The following is a 15,000-nucleotide window of genomic DNA, read 5'->3' on the forward strand; positions in this document are numbered from 1 at the left end:
TAGGGGGAGGAGATCGAGAGAGATGCGGTAAAATATATGGCGAGATAAGATGAAGGATGATAAGGAGAGGTTTCATGGAAGAGGATGGCTTTGATGAAGGCATTGGAGAGGGTGCATCAGGCAACCAACCCCTTAATGTAAGGATAACGTTGGGAAAGAACATAAAACAATCCATAAAGGACCAACATAGCCAAGAGAAACCACGAATTTCATAACGAAAATCACCCAAAAAAAAAGAAGCCAAACAAAAATACCGAACTCATCAGAACCGTCTTTTTTGGGTTACTTACGATCAGAAAATAAATCACCTTCCCGTCGCAAATTTCTTTGATCAGAAGCCAAAGCAAACGAAGTCTTTGATGTTAGTCGCAAGTGTCAAATCTGCTTTCAGCGTGTAATGAGGCTCGAAATGCCCACGAAGATTTATGTCACATGGAATGGCTCCAGAGATGAACGGAAACTCGGGCAAACGATCGCTCGCGAGAAGCAGACGGCCATATCGACTGGAAGCTGGAAATTGATGAATGCAAATTAAGCACTTGGATCAATCTTCAGGTAATCTAGGGTTACTTTCATCAATCCAGTCTCGACCTCATTTCCAAGAAAATACATGCAAGTGCAATTAACTCGAGGTGACGTATGAAGTTATTAACCGAAAATTGTTCATGACTGAATGCTTGAATTCGGAAAAAATCTGAATTTTGTTACTAATTCAAAAGAGCGTTTTTATTTATTACTTGTCTCAAAATCTCATCAAAGGGTAGTGGAAGCCAATAGGAAACGTCTCTGCTTTGCGATCTGCTGGACCGGTGTTCGAGACCCACTCAAGATCGACATTTTATTGTAGTCTCTGCAACCTCACCATCCTTGTGAGCTAAGGATGGGGAGCTTGGGCGCTGATCGTATGAATAAATAGTCAGTCTCTAGGGCTTTTGTTCTGGGATGGTCACTGCCCCTTGATTCTGCCATTCAAGAGCAACGTCTAAGCAAAAGTAGGTAATGTTTCTTTGGTCAGGACTTGCCAACTTGACCTTCTGTTATATCACTTACATTTATGAGAGCATTATTATTATTATTATTATTATTATTATTATTATTATTATTATTAGCCAAGTTACAGCCCTAGTTGGAAAAGCAGGATACTATAAGCCCAAGGTCTCCAACAGGGATAATATCCCAGTGAGGAAAGGGAATAAGGAAACGGATAGAATAGTGTGCCTAAGTGTACTCTCAAGCAAGAGAACTTTAACCCAAGACAATGGAAGACCATGGTACAAAGGCTATGGCAATATCCAAGACTAGAGAACAATGGTTTCAGTTTGGAGTGTCCTTCTCCTAGAAGAGCTGCTTACCATACCTAAAGAGTGTCCTCTACATTTATTAGTGGAAAATAGCCACTGAACAGTTACAGTGCAGAAGTTAACCACTAGAATTAAGAAGAATTTTTCACTTATCTTTGCACTGCCAGGTGTGTGAGGAGAGAAGGTAATGTGTAAGGAATAGGCCAGACTATTCGGTTTATGGATAGGCAAAGTAAAACGATCCAAAACTAGGCAGGGATTCAATGTAATATGTGGCCAAAGGACCCAATAACCACTAACTCTTTATTATTATTATTATTATTATTATTATTATTATTATTATTATTATTATTATTATTATTATCTAAGCTACAGCTACAGCCCTAGTGGAAAAAGAAGGATGTTATGGGCCCTAAGGCTCCAACAGGGATAAACATCCCAGTGGGGAAGTTATATAAGGAAATAAATAAACTAGAAGAGAAGTAATGAACAATTGATACAAAAATATTCTAATAACAGTAACAACATTAAAATAAATCATTCGTAGATAAACTCTAGCAGTAGTATCTCAACGTGGGGCTAGTGCCTTGGCTAATCTACAACCTAATAATTGTAAGAAATCATGAAAAGAAATAGGCAAGAATGTGAATGAATAAACCAAACCCAATACTCACACTAATTTCCCACTTTGGCTCTGTTATTGTTGACCTGAACTAATTTCCCACTTTGGCTCTGTTATTGTTGACCTGAACTAATTTCCCACTTTGGCTCTGTTATTGTTGACCTGAACTAATTTCCTGCTTTGGCTCTGATATTGTTGACCTGAACTCATTTCCTACTTTGGCTCTGTCAATGATGACCTGAATTCATTTCCTACTTTGCCTCTATTATTGTTGACCTGAACTAATTTCCTTCTTTGGCTCTATTATTGTTGATCTGAACTAATTTCCTACCTTGGCTCTGTCATTGATGACCTAATCTAATTTCCTACTTTGGCTCTGTCATGGATAACCTAAACTAATTTCCTACTTTGGCTCTGTTATTGTTGACCTGAACTAATTTCCTACTTTGGTTCAGTTATTATTGACCTGAACTAATTTCCTACTTTCACTCTGTTATTGTTGACCTGAACTAATTTCCTACTTTGGCTCAGTTATTGTTAACATGAACTATTTTCCTACTTTGGCTCAGTTATTGTTGACCTGAACTAATTTCCTACTTTCGCTCTGTTATTGTTGACCTGAACTAATTTCCTACTTTGGCTCAGTTATTGTTGACCTAAACTAATTTCCTACTTTGGCTCAGTTATTGTTGACCTGAACTAATTTCCTACTTTTGCTCTGTTATTGTTGACCTGAACTAATTTCCTACTTTGGCTCTGTCATTGTTGACCTGAACTAATTTCCTACTTTGGCTCTGTCATTGATAACCTAAACTAATCTCCTACTTTGGCTCTGTTATTGTTGACCTAAACTAATTTCCTACTTTGGCTCTTGTCATTGATGACCTGAACTATTTTCCTTCTTTGGCTCAGTTATTGTTGACCTGAACTAATTTCCTACTTTCGCTCTGTTATTGTTGACCTGAAATAATTTCCTACTTTGGCTCAGTTATTGTTGACCTAAACTAATTTCCTACTTTGGCTCTGTTATTGTTGACCTGAACTAATTTCCTACTTTTGCTCTGTTATTGTTGACCTGAACTAATTTCCTACTTTTGCTCTGTTATTGTTGACCTGAACTAATTTCCTACTTTTGCTCTGTTATTGTTGACCTGAACTATTTTCCTACTTTGGCTCAGTTATTGTTGACCTGAACTAATTTCCTACTTTCGCTCTGTTATTGTTGACCTGAAATAATTTCCTACTTTGGCTCAGTTATTGTTGACCTGAACTAATTTCCTACTTTGGCTCTGTTATTGTTGACCTAAACTAATTTCCTACTTTGGCTCTGTCATTGATGACCTAAACTAATTTCCTACTTTGGCTCAGTTATTATTGACCTGAACTAATTTCCTACTTTCGCCCTGTTATTGTTGACCTGAAATAATTTCCTACCTTGGCTCAGTTATTGTTGACCTGAACTAATTTCCTACTTTCGCTCTGTTATTGTTGACCTAAACTATTTTCCTACTTTGGCTCAGTTATTATTGACCTGAACTAATTTCCTACTTTGGCTCTGTCATTGATGACCTGAACTGATTTCCTACTTTGGCTCTATCATTGATAACCTAAACTAATTTCCTACTTTGGCTCTGTTATTGTTAACCTAAACTAATTTCCTACTTTGGCTCTGTCATTGATATCCTAAACTAATTTCCTACTTTGGCTCTGTTATTGTTGACCTAAACTAATTTCCTACTTTGGCTCTGTCATTGATGACCTAAACTAATTTCCTACTTTGGCTCAGTTATTATTGACCTGAACTAATTTCCTACTTTTGTTCTGTTATTGTTGACCTGAACTAATTTCCTACTTTGGCTCAGTTATTGTTGACCTGAACTAATTTCCTACTTTCGCCCTGTTATTGTTGACCTGAAATAATTTCCTACTTTGGCTCAGTTATTGTTGACCTGAACTAATTTCCTACTTTGGCTCAGTTATTGTTGAACTGAACAAATTTCCTACTTTCGCTCTGTTATTGTTGACCTGAACTAATTTCCTACTTCGGCTCTGTCATTGTTGACCTGAACTAATTTCCTACTTTGGCTGTCATTGATAACCTAAACTAATTTCCTACTTTGGCTCTGTTATTGTTGACCTGAACTATTTTCTTACTTTGGCTCAGTTATTATTGACCTGAACTAATTTCCTACTTTCACCCTGTTATTGTTGACCTGAAATAATTTCCTACTTTGGCTCAATTATTGTTGACCTAAACTAATTTCCTACTTTCGCTCTGTTATTGTTGACCTAAACTAATTTCCTACTTTGGCTCAGTTATTATTGACCTGAACTAATTTCCTACTTTTGCTCTGTCATTGATAACCTAAACTAATTTCCTACTTTGGCTCTGTCATTGATGACCTAAACTGATTTCCTACTTTGGCTCTGTTATTGTTGACCTGAACTAATTTCCTTCTTTGGCTCTGTCATTGATGACCTGAACTGATTTCCTACTTTGGCTCTGTTATTGTTGACCTGAACTAATTTCCTTCTTTGGCTCTCTCATTGATGACCTGAACTGATTTCCTACTTTGGCTCTGTTATTGTTGACCTGAACTAATTTCCTACTTTTGCTCTGTTATTGTTGACCTGAACTAATTTCCTACTTTTGCTCTGTTATTGTTGACCTGAACTAATTTCCTACTTTGGCTCTGTAATTGATAACCTAAACTAATTTCCTACTTTGGCTCTGTTATTGTTAACCTGAACTAATTTCCTTCTTTGGCTCTGTCATTGATGACCTGAACTGATTTCCTACTTTGGCTCTGTTATTGTTGACATGAACTAATTTCCTACTTTGGCTCTGTCATTGTTGACCTGAACTGATTTCCTACTTTGGCTCTGTTATTGTTGACCTGAACTAATTTCCTTCTTTGGCTCTGTCATTGATGACCTGAACTGATTTCCTACTTTGGCTCAGTTATTATTGGCCTGAACTAATTTCCTACTTTTGCTCTGTTATTGTTGACCTGAACTAATTTCCTACTTTGGCTCTGTCATTGTTGACCTGAACTAATTTCTTACTTTCGCTCTGTCATTGTTGACCTGAACTAATTTCCTACTTTGGCTCTGTCATTGTCGACCTGAACTAATTTCCTACTTTGGCTCAGTTATTGTTGACCTGAACTAATTTCCTACTTTCGCTCTGTTATTGTTGACCTGAACTAATTTCCTACTTCGGCTCTGTCATTGTTGACCTACTAATTTCCTACTTTGGCTCAGTCATTGTTGACCTGAACTAATTTTCTACTTTGGCTCAGTTATTGTTGACCTGAACTAATTTCCTACTTTCGCTCTGTTATTGTTGACCTGAAATAATTTCCTACTTTGGCTCAGTTATTGTTGACCTGAACTAATTTCCTACTTTGGCTCTGTTATTGTTGACCTAAACTAATTTCCTACTTTGGCTCTGTCATTGATGACCTAAACTAATTTCCTACTTTGGCTCAGTTATTATTGACCTGAACTACTTTCCTACTTTCGCCCTGTTATTGTTGACCTGAAATAATTTCCTACCTTGGCTCAGTTATTGTTGACCTGAACTAATTTCCTACTTTCGCTCTGTTATTGTTGACCTAAACTATTTTCCTACTTTGGCTCAGTTATTATTGACCTGAACTAATTTCCTATTTTGGCTCTGTCATTGATGACCTGAACTGATTTCCTACTTTGGCTCTATCATTGATAACCTAAACTAATTTCCTACTTTGGCTCTGTTATTGTTAACCTAAACTAATTTCCTACTTTGGCTCTGTCATTGATAACCTAAACTAATTTCCTACTTTGGCTCTGTTATTGTTGACCTAAACTAATTTCCTACTTTGGCTCTGTCATTGATGACCTAAACTAATTTCCTACTTTGGCTCAGTTATTATTGACCTGAACTAATTTCCTACTTTCGTTCTGTTATTGTTGACCTGAACTAATTTCCTACTTTGGCTCAGTTATTGTTGACCTGAACTAATTTCCTACTTTCGCCCTGTTATTGTTGACCTGAAATAATTTCCTACTTTGGCTCAGTTATTGTTGACCTGAACTAATTTCCTACTTTGGCTCAGTTATTGTTGAACTGAACAAATTTCCTACTTTCGCTCTGTTATTGTTGACCTGAACTAATTTCCTACTTCGGCTCTGTCATTGTTGACCTGAACTAATTTCCTACTTTGGCTGTCATTGATAACCTAAACTAATTTCCTACTTTGGCTCTGTTATTGTTGACCTGAACTATTTTCTTACTTTGGCTCAGTTATTATTGACCTGAACTAATTTCCTACTTTCACCCTGTTATTGTTGACCTGAAATAATTTCCTACTTTGGCTCAGTTATTGTTGACCTGAACTAATTTCCTACTTTCGCTCTGTTATTGTTGACCTAAACTAATTTCCTACTTTGGCTCAGTTATTATTGACCTGAACTAATTTCCTACTTTTGCTCTGTCATTGATAACCTAAACTAATTTCCTACTTTGGCTCTGTCATTGATGACCTAAACTGATTTCCTACTTTGGCTCTGTTATTGTTGACCTGAACTAATTTCCTTCTTTGGCTCTGTCATTGATGACCTGAACTGATTTCCTACTTTGGCTCTGTTATTGTTGACCTGAACTAATTTCCTTCTTTGGCTCTCTCATTGATGACCTGAACTGATTTCCTACTTTGGCTCTGTTATTGTTGACCTGAACTAATTTCCTACTTTGGCTCTGTCATTGTTGACCTGAACTGATTTCCTACTTTGGCTCTGTTATTGTTGACCTGAACTAATTTCCTACTTTTGCTCTGTTATTGTTGACCTGAACTAATTTCCTACTTTGGCTCTGTTATTGTTGACCTGAACTAATTTCCTACTTTTGCTCTGTTATTGTTGACCTGAACTAATTTCCTACTTTTGCTCTGTTATTGTTGACCTGAACTAATTTCCTACTTTTGCTCTGTTATTGTTGACCTGAACTATTTTCCTACTTTGGCTCAGTTATTGTTGACCTGAACTAATTTCCTACTTTCGCTCTGTTATTGTTGACCTGAAATAATTTCCTACTTTGGCTCAGTTATTGTTGACCTGAACTAATTTCCTACTTTGGCTCTGTTATTGTTGACATAAACTAATTTCCTACTTTGGCTCTGTCATTGATGACCTAAACTAATTTCCTACTTTGGCTCAGTTATTATTGACCTGAACTAATTTCCTACTTTCGCCCTGTTATTGTTGACCTGAAATAATTTCCTACCTTGGCTCAGTTATTGTTGACCTGAACTAATTTCCTACTTTCGCTCTGTTATTGTTGACCTAAACTATTTTCCTACTTTGGCTCAGTTATTATTGACCTGAACTAATTTCCTACTTTGGCTCTGTCATTGATGACCTGAACTGATTTCCTACTTTGGCTCTATCATTGATAACCTAAACTAATTTCCTACTTTGGCTCTGTTATTGTTAACCTAAACTAATTTCCTACTTTGGCTCTGTCATTGAAAACCTAAACTAATTTCCTACTTTGGCTCTGTTATTGTTGACCTAAACTAATTTCCTACTTTGGCTCTGTCATTGATGACCTAAACTAATTTCCTACTTTGGCTCAGTTATTATTGACCTGAACTAATTTCCTACTTTCGTTCTGTTATTGTTGACCTGAACTAATTTCCTACTTTGGCTCAGTTATTGTTGACCTGAACTAATTTCCTACTTTCGCCCTGTTATTGTTGACCTGAAATAATTTCCTACTTTGGCTCAGTTATTGTTGACCTGAACTAATTTCTTACTTTGGCTCAGTTATTGTTGAACTGAACAAATTTCCTACTTTCGCTCTGTTATTGTTGACCTGAACTAATATCCTACTTCGGCTCAGTCATTGTTGACCTGAACTAATTTCCTACTTTGGCTGTCATTGATAACCTAAACTAATTTCCTACTTTGGCTCTGTTATTGTTGACCTGAACTATTTTCTTACTTTGGCTCAGTTATTATTGACCTGAACTAATTTCCTACTTTCACCCTGTTATTGTTGACCTGAAATAATTTCCTACTTTGGCTCAATTATTGTTGACCTAAACTAATTTCCTACTTTCGCTCTGTTATTGTTGACCTAAACTAATTTCCTACTTTGGCTCAGTTATTATTGACCTGAACTAATTTCCTACTTTTGCTCTGTCATTGATAACCTAAACTAATTTCCTACTTTGGCTCTGTCATTGATGACCTAAACTGATTTCCTACTTTGGCTCTGTTATTGTTGACCTGAACTAATTTCCTTCTTTGGCTCTGTCATTGATGACCTGAACTGATTTCCTACTTTGGCTCTGTTATTGTTGACCTGAACTAATTTCCTTCTTTGGCTCTCTCATTGATGACCTGAACTGATTTCCTACTTTGGCTCTGTTATTGTTGACCTGAACTAATTTCCTACTTTTGCTCTGTTATTGTTGACCTGAACTAATTTCCTACTTTTGCTCTGTTATTGTTGACCTGAACTAATTTCCTACTTTGGCTCTGTAATTGATAACCTAAACTAATTTCCTACTTTGGCTCTGTTATTGTTAACCTGAACTAATTTCCTTCTTTGGCTCTGTCATTGATGACCTGAACTGATTTCCTACTTTGGCTCTGTTATTGTTGACCTGAACTAATTTCCTACTTTGGCTCTGTCATTGTTGACCTGAACTGATTTCCTACTTTGGCTCTGTTATTGTTGACCTGAACTAATTTCCTTCTTTGGCTCTGTCATTGATGACCTGAACTGATTTCCTACTTTGGCTCAGTTATTATTGGCCTGAACTAATTTCCTACTTTTGCTCTGTTATTGTTGACCTGAACTAATTTCCTACTTTGGCTCTGTCATTGTTGACCTGAACTAATTTCTTACTTTCGCTCTGTCATTGTTGACCTGAACTAATTTCCTACTTTGGCTCTGTCATTGTCGACCTGAACTAATTTCCTACTTTGGCTCAGTTATTGTTGACCTGAACTAATTTCCTACTTTCGCTCTGTTATTGTTGACCTGAACTAATTTCCTACTTCGGCTCTGTCATTGTTGACCTACTAATTTCCTACTTTGGCTCAGTCATTGTTGACCTGAACTAATTTTCTACTTTGGCTCAGTTATTGTTGACCTGAACTAATTTCCTACTTTCGCTCTGTTATTGTTGACCTGAAATAATTTCCTACTTTGGCTCAGTTATTGTTGACCTGAACTAATTTCCTACTTTGGCTCTGTTATTGTTGACCTAAACTAATTTCCTACTTTGGCTCTGTCATTGATGACCTAAACTAATTTCCTACTTTGGCTCAGTTATTATTGACCTGAACTAATTTCCTACTTTCGCCCTGTTATTGTTGACCTGAAATAATTTCCTACCTTGGCTCAGTTATTGTTGACCTGAACTAATTTCCTACTTTCGCTCTGTTATTGTTGACCTAAACTATTTTCCTACTTTGGCTCAGTTATTATTGACCTGAACTAATTTCCTATTTTGGCTCTGTCATTGATGACCTGAACTGATTTCCTACTTTGGCTCTATCATTGATAACCTAAACTAATTTCCTACTTTGGCTCTGTTATTGTTAACCTAAACTAATTTCCTACTTTGGCTCTGTCATTGATAACCTAAACTAATTTCCTACTTTGGCTCTGTTATTGTTGACCTAAACTAATTTCCTACTTTGGCTCTGTCATTGATGACCTAAACTAATTTCCTACTTTGGCTCAGTTATTATTGACCTGAACTAATTTCCTACTTTCGTTCTATTATTGTTGACCTGAACTAATTTCCTACTTTGGCTCAGTTATTGTTGACCTGAACTAATTTCCTACTTTCGCCCTGTTATTGTTGACCTGAAATAATTTCCTACTTTGGCTCAGTTATTGTTGACCTGAACTAATTTCCTACTTTGGCTCAGTTATTGTTGAACTGAACAAATTTCCTACTTTCGCTCTGTTATTGTTGACCTGAACTAATTTCCTACTTCGGCTCTGTCATTGTTGACCTGAACTAATTTCCTACTTTGGCTGTCATTGATAACCTAAACTAATTTCCTACTTTGGCTCTGTTATTGTTGACCTGAACTATTTTCTTACTTTGGCTCAGTTATTATTGACCTGAACTAATTTCCTACTTTCACCCTGTTATTGTTGACCTGAAATAATTTCCTACTTTGGCTCAGTTATTGTTGACCTGAACTAATTTCCTACTTTCGCTCTGTTATTGTTGACCTAAACTAATTTCCTACTTTGGCTCAGTTATTATTGACCTGAACTAATTTCCTACTTTTGCTCTGTCATTGATAACCTAAACTAATTTCCTACTTTGGCTCTGTCATTGATGACCTAAACTGATTTCCTACTTTGGCTCTGTTATTGTTGACCTGAACTAATTTCCTTCTTTGGCTCTGTCATTGATGACCTGAACTGATTTCCTACTTTGGCTCTGTTATTGTTGACCTGAACTAATTTCCTTCTTTGGCTCTCTCATTGATGACCTGAACTGATTTCCTACTTTGGCTCTGTTATTGTTGACCTGAACTAATTTCCTACTTTGGCTCTGTCATTGTTGACCTGAACTGATTTCCTACTTTGGCTCTGTTATTGTTGACCTGAACTAATTTCCTACTTTTGCTCTGTTATTGTTGACCTGAACTAATTTCCTACTTTTGCTCTGTTATTGTTGACCTGAACTAATTTCCTACTTTGGCTCTGTAATTGATAACCTAAACTAATTTCCTACTTTGGCTCTGTTATTGTTAACCTGAACTAATTTCCTTCATTGGCTCTGTCATTGATGACCTGAACTGATTTCCTACTTTGGCTCTGTTATTGTTGACTTGAACTAATTTCCTACTTTGGCTCTGTCATTGTTGACCTGAACTGATTTCCTACTTTGGCTCTGTTATTGTTGACCTGAACTAATTTCCTTCTTTGGCTCTGTCATTGATGACCTGAACTGATTTCCTACTTTGGCTCTGTCATTGTTGACCTGAACTAATTTCCTACTTTGGCTCTGTCATTGATAACCTAAACTAATTTCCTACTTTGGCTCTGTTATTGTTGACCTAAACTAATTTCCTACTTTGTCTCTGTCATTGATGACCTAAACTTATTTCCTACTTTGGCTCAGTTATTATTGGCCTGAACTAATTTCCTACTTTTGCTCTGTTATTGTTGACCTGAACTAATTTCCTACTTTGGCTCTGTCATTGTTGACCTGAACTAATTTCTTACTTTCGCTCTGTCATTGTTGACCTGAACTAATTTCCTACTTTGGCTCTGTCATTGTCGACCTGAACTAATTTCCTACTTTGGCTCAGTTATTGTTGACCTGAACTAATTTCCTACTTTCGCTCTGTTATTGTTGACCTGAACTAATTTCCTACTTCGGCTCTGTCATTGTTGACCTACTAATTTCCTACTTTGGCTCAGTCATTGTTGACCTGAACTAATTTTCTACTTTGGCTCTGTTATTGTTGACCTGAACTAATTTCCTACTTTGGCTCTGTCATTGTTGACCTGAACTAATTTCCTACTTTGGCTCTGTCATTGTTGACCTGAACTAAATTCCTACTTTGGCTCAGTTATTGTTGACCTGAACTAATTTCCTACTTTGGCTCTGTCATTGTTGACCTGAACTAATTTCCTACTTCGGCTCTGTCATTGTTGACCGAAACTAATTTCCTACTTTGGCTCAGTCATTGTTGACCTGAACTAATTTCCTACTCATTGTTGACCTGAACTAAATTCCTACTTTGGCTCAGTTATTGTTAACCTGAACTAATTTCCTACTTTGGTTCTGTCATTGTTGACCTGAACTAATTTCCTACTTTGGCTCTGTCATTGTTGACCTGAACTAATTTCCTACTTTGGCTCTGTCATTGTTGACCTGAACTTATTTCCTACTTTGGCTCTGTCATTGTTGACCTGAACTAATTTCCTACTCATTGATTACCTGAACTAATTTCCTACTTTGGCTCTGTTACTCCTGACCTAATAAAATGACCTCCTTCTGAAAATAAACAAATAAATAACAAGAGCCAAGCATAAGACTCTTATTTCTTGAGGAATGTTATACCAGAAAGACAAACCTCAGTCACGATAAAGAAGATGACAGGGAGAAGATGAAAGAAATGCCAAGAGAGAAAGTAATCAAGCAGTGGCCGAGTCTCTAATCCTATTGGGACTTTCAATAATGTGGTACAGGGTCTTTCGTTAGGAGTCTCTCTCTGGGAATGAGACCACTGAGATGAAGGGCTACTCGTGATTGATGTAGAATAATAGGAAAATGGTTTCGAATTTATTCATTTCGAATTCATTCATACACATTCATATTAATACATACACACGTGTATATATACAGTATATATATACATATATATATATATATATATATATATATATATATATATATATATATATATATATATATATATATATATATATAGTGTTTGTGTGAATATATGCTTGTTAATGTATTTATATTTGTACATTATACAAACATATTCATATACATATACAAATGAATAAATATTTATACTGTTTGTATGTATGTATGTATGTATGTATGTATATATGTATATGATTGTGTGTGTTTGGGTGACTGTTAGAGTAGCCAATTACATGAGAACTTACTGTATACATCTACATATAAACAAAAATCATGGAAGAAAAACTGACAAAGGTTAAAGACACTGAGAAGAAAATAGCATATGAAACGTACACGTAATTCTATGATGTGGTTGAAGGAACGGTATTGAGTGTTTGTGAGGACGGACATAAAGGAAATGGAACTAAAGACACATGCAATGTGTGTAGGAAGGTTTGACTTGATACTGATGATTCTATTGCGTATATTGTAAAAATAAATCTCCGTCAAAAATATACTGTTCCAAGCCGTATTTCAGTAAAATACAGCTGACCTTAGTTTTACCCTGCTTTGTTATTATCTTTATTGGGCTGGTGAACGTAATATTACACTTTCAAGTCAATATATCCGTATTTAAAATGGTAAATGCCAGGCAACAGTTATTCCAGGATTTTTACAGTTGTTCTCTGTAATATTTTAACTGTGTAGGTTTGTTAGATGGATGAGGCATTGGATATTTTGCTGTACAGTGGAATTTGACAGGGTCCTTTGCATGATTTTTATTGGGAGCCACCCTCTCTTTTATAAAAGTAGTCATCTACAATGTAGGAAGGTTTGACTTGATACTGATGTGTCTACTGCGTAGGTCTGTTAAATGTCTGATGCTTTGGACATTTCTCTGCACTATGGAATGTGGCAGAGTCATTTTCATGTTTCTCCTCCGCAGCCACCCTCTGTTTCATAAAAGCAGTCATGCATTTACTTCCTGAACGTTCTCATTCCCCTCAGTGAAATGCTTGGTAGAAAAGATTAAAAACTGAGGCCAAGAGGAGTACTCGAACAAGCAAGAATAAACAGGAAAGTTAAAAGACGTAATTAATTCATTATCTTTGTTTACGCTACCTCGGCACTGCAGGAAGCAGGCCAGGGGGTACCCCGAGGATCCTTCCAGCAAACATTTAATAGTTACTTCATTTGAAAAGGTAATCAAACGTAGCGAACATAACAACCTGAATTACTGTTTTCCCGGAGCAAAGAACTTGTTTGCGCTCAAGTCAGAGTTAATGTTTCTTATTCGCTTGAAGCCGTGTGTTTTTTTTATTCTATTTGTTTAAGACTACGTGTTTTAATAACTCTTGCAATTAACTATGCATCGCTGTTCTATGTTTGTTCTTGAGTAGATGTTTATGTAAATAGGATTGTTTAGTTTTTTTCTGAGGTATTGTGTGGCTCAAAACAATTGTTTATGAATGTTTTTGGGGCAAGTGTATTATGACTGGTGCACAGTTCGAAAGTGCTTTATCAAGAAAAGTTAGGGTATGAGTTTAAAAAATGAGAGATATGTAAGCGTAGGATAACAAAGCCGTACTTTAGGACGTGACAACAACCTATGGAAAACGGAGAGAGAGAGAGAGAGAGAGAGAGGAGAGAGAGAGAGAGGAGAGAGAGAGAGAGAGAGAGAGAGAGAGAATCTACTTATCCCGTTTACCAGTTGTGACTCTATATTTCGATAGCCATGTTGATCCTTTAACATTTCGACTTCCACGCACACTTTGAGAGAGAGAGAGAGAGAGAGAGAGAGAGAGAGAGAGAGAGAGAGAGATAATCTACTTATCCCGTTTACCAGTTATGACTATATATTTCGATAGCCATGTTGATCCTTTAACATTTCGACTTCCACGCACGCTTAGAGAGAGAGAGAGAGAGAGAGAGAGAGAGAGACTATTGATCACGTTTAACAGATATGACTATATATTTTCGATAGCTTTGTCGATCCTTTAACATCTTGACTTTCACGCACTGTATTGGATGAGCTTGTCAGTGCTAAACCTATATCCTGGTAAAAAATAAAAGTTTTATTTTTTAATTCCTTGAAAAGATTCGAACTGATGCAAGTGAGATTAGAATGCAGAAGTGATATGCTAGTACTCGTGTTTCATTTTCTGTTAGCACGTTAATGCCTGCTACTACAGAATTCCGATGCACACGTTAAGGCTAAAATAGTGTCAAACTGGCGGTATATGAAAACATACCAAACTGTACTTATATAACAAACATACTGAACTTAAAGTATTTATAATAATTGTTCGTGACTTTTTCTTGTAGTTTATTTTTTTTTCTATTTCCTTTCTTCGCTGGGCTATTTTTACCTGTTGGAGGCCTTAGGCTTATAGCATCCTGTTTTTCCAACTAGGATTGTAGCTTAGTTAATAATAATAATAATAATAATAATAATAATGACAAATGATTTAAATAATAATAATAATAATAATAATAATAATAATAATAATGCCAAATGATATAAATAATAATAATAATAATAATAATAATAATAATAATAATAATAATAATAATAATAACTGACAATGAAAAATGATAAAAATACTCGTAATCATAATCATAATCATAATCATAATCATAATCTTATGGGTCTTCATAAAATAAATTGTAATTTGCAGCACCTCCAACAACT

Source organism: Palaemon carinicauda, chromosome 2 (assembly GCF_036898095.1).
Source record: "Palaemon carinicauda isolate YSFRI2023 chromosome 2, ASM3689809v2, whole genome shotgun sequence".
In the NCBI taxonomy this organism is placed as follows: Eukaryota; Metazoa; Arthropoda; class Malacostraca; order Decapoda; family Palaemonidae; genus Palaemon; species Palaemon carinicauda.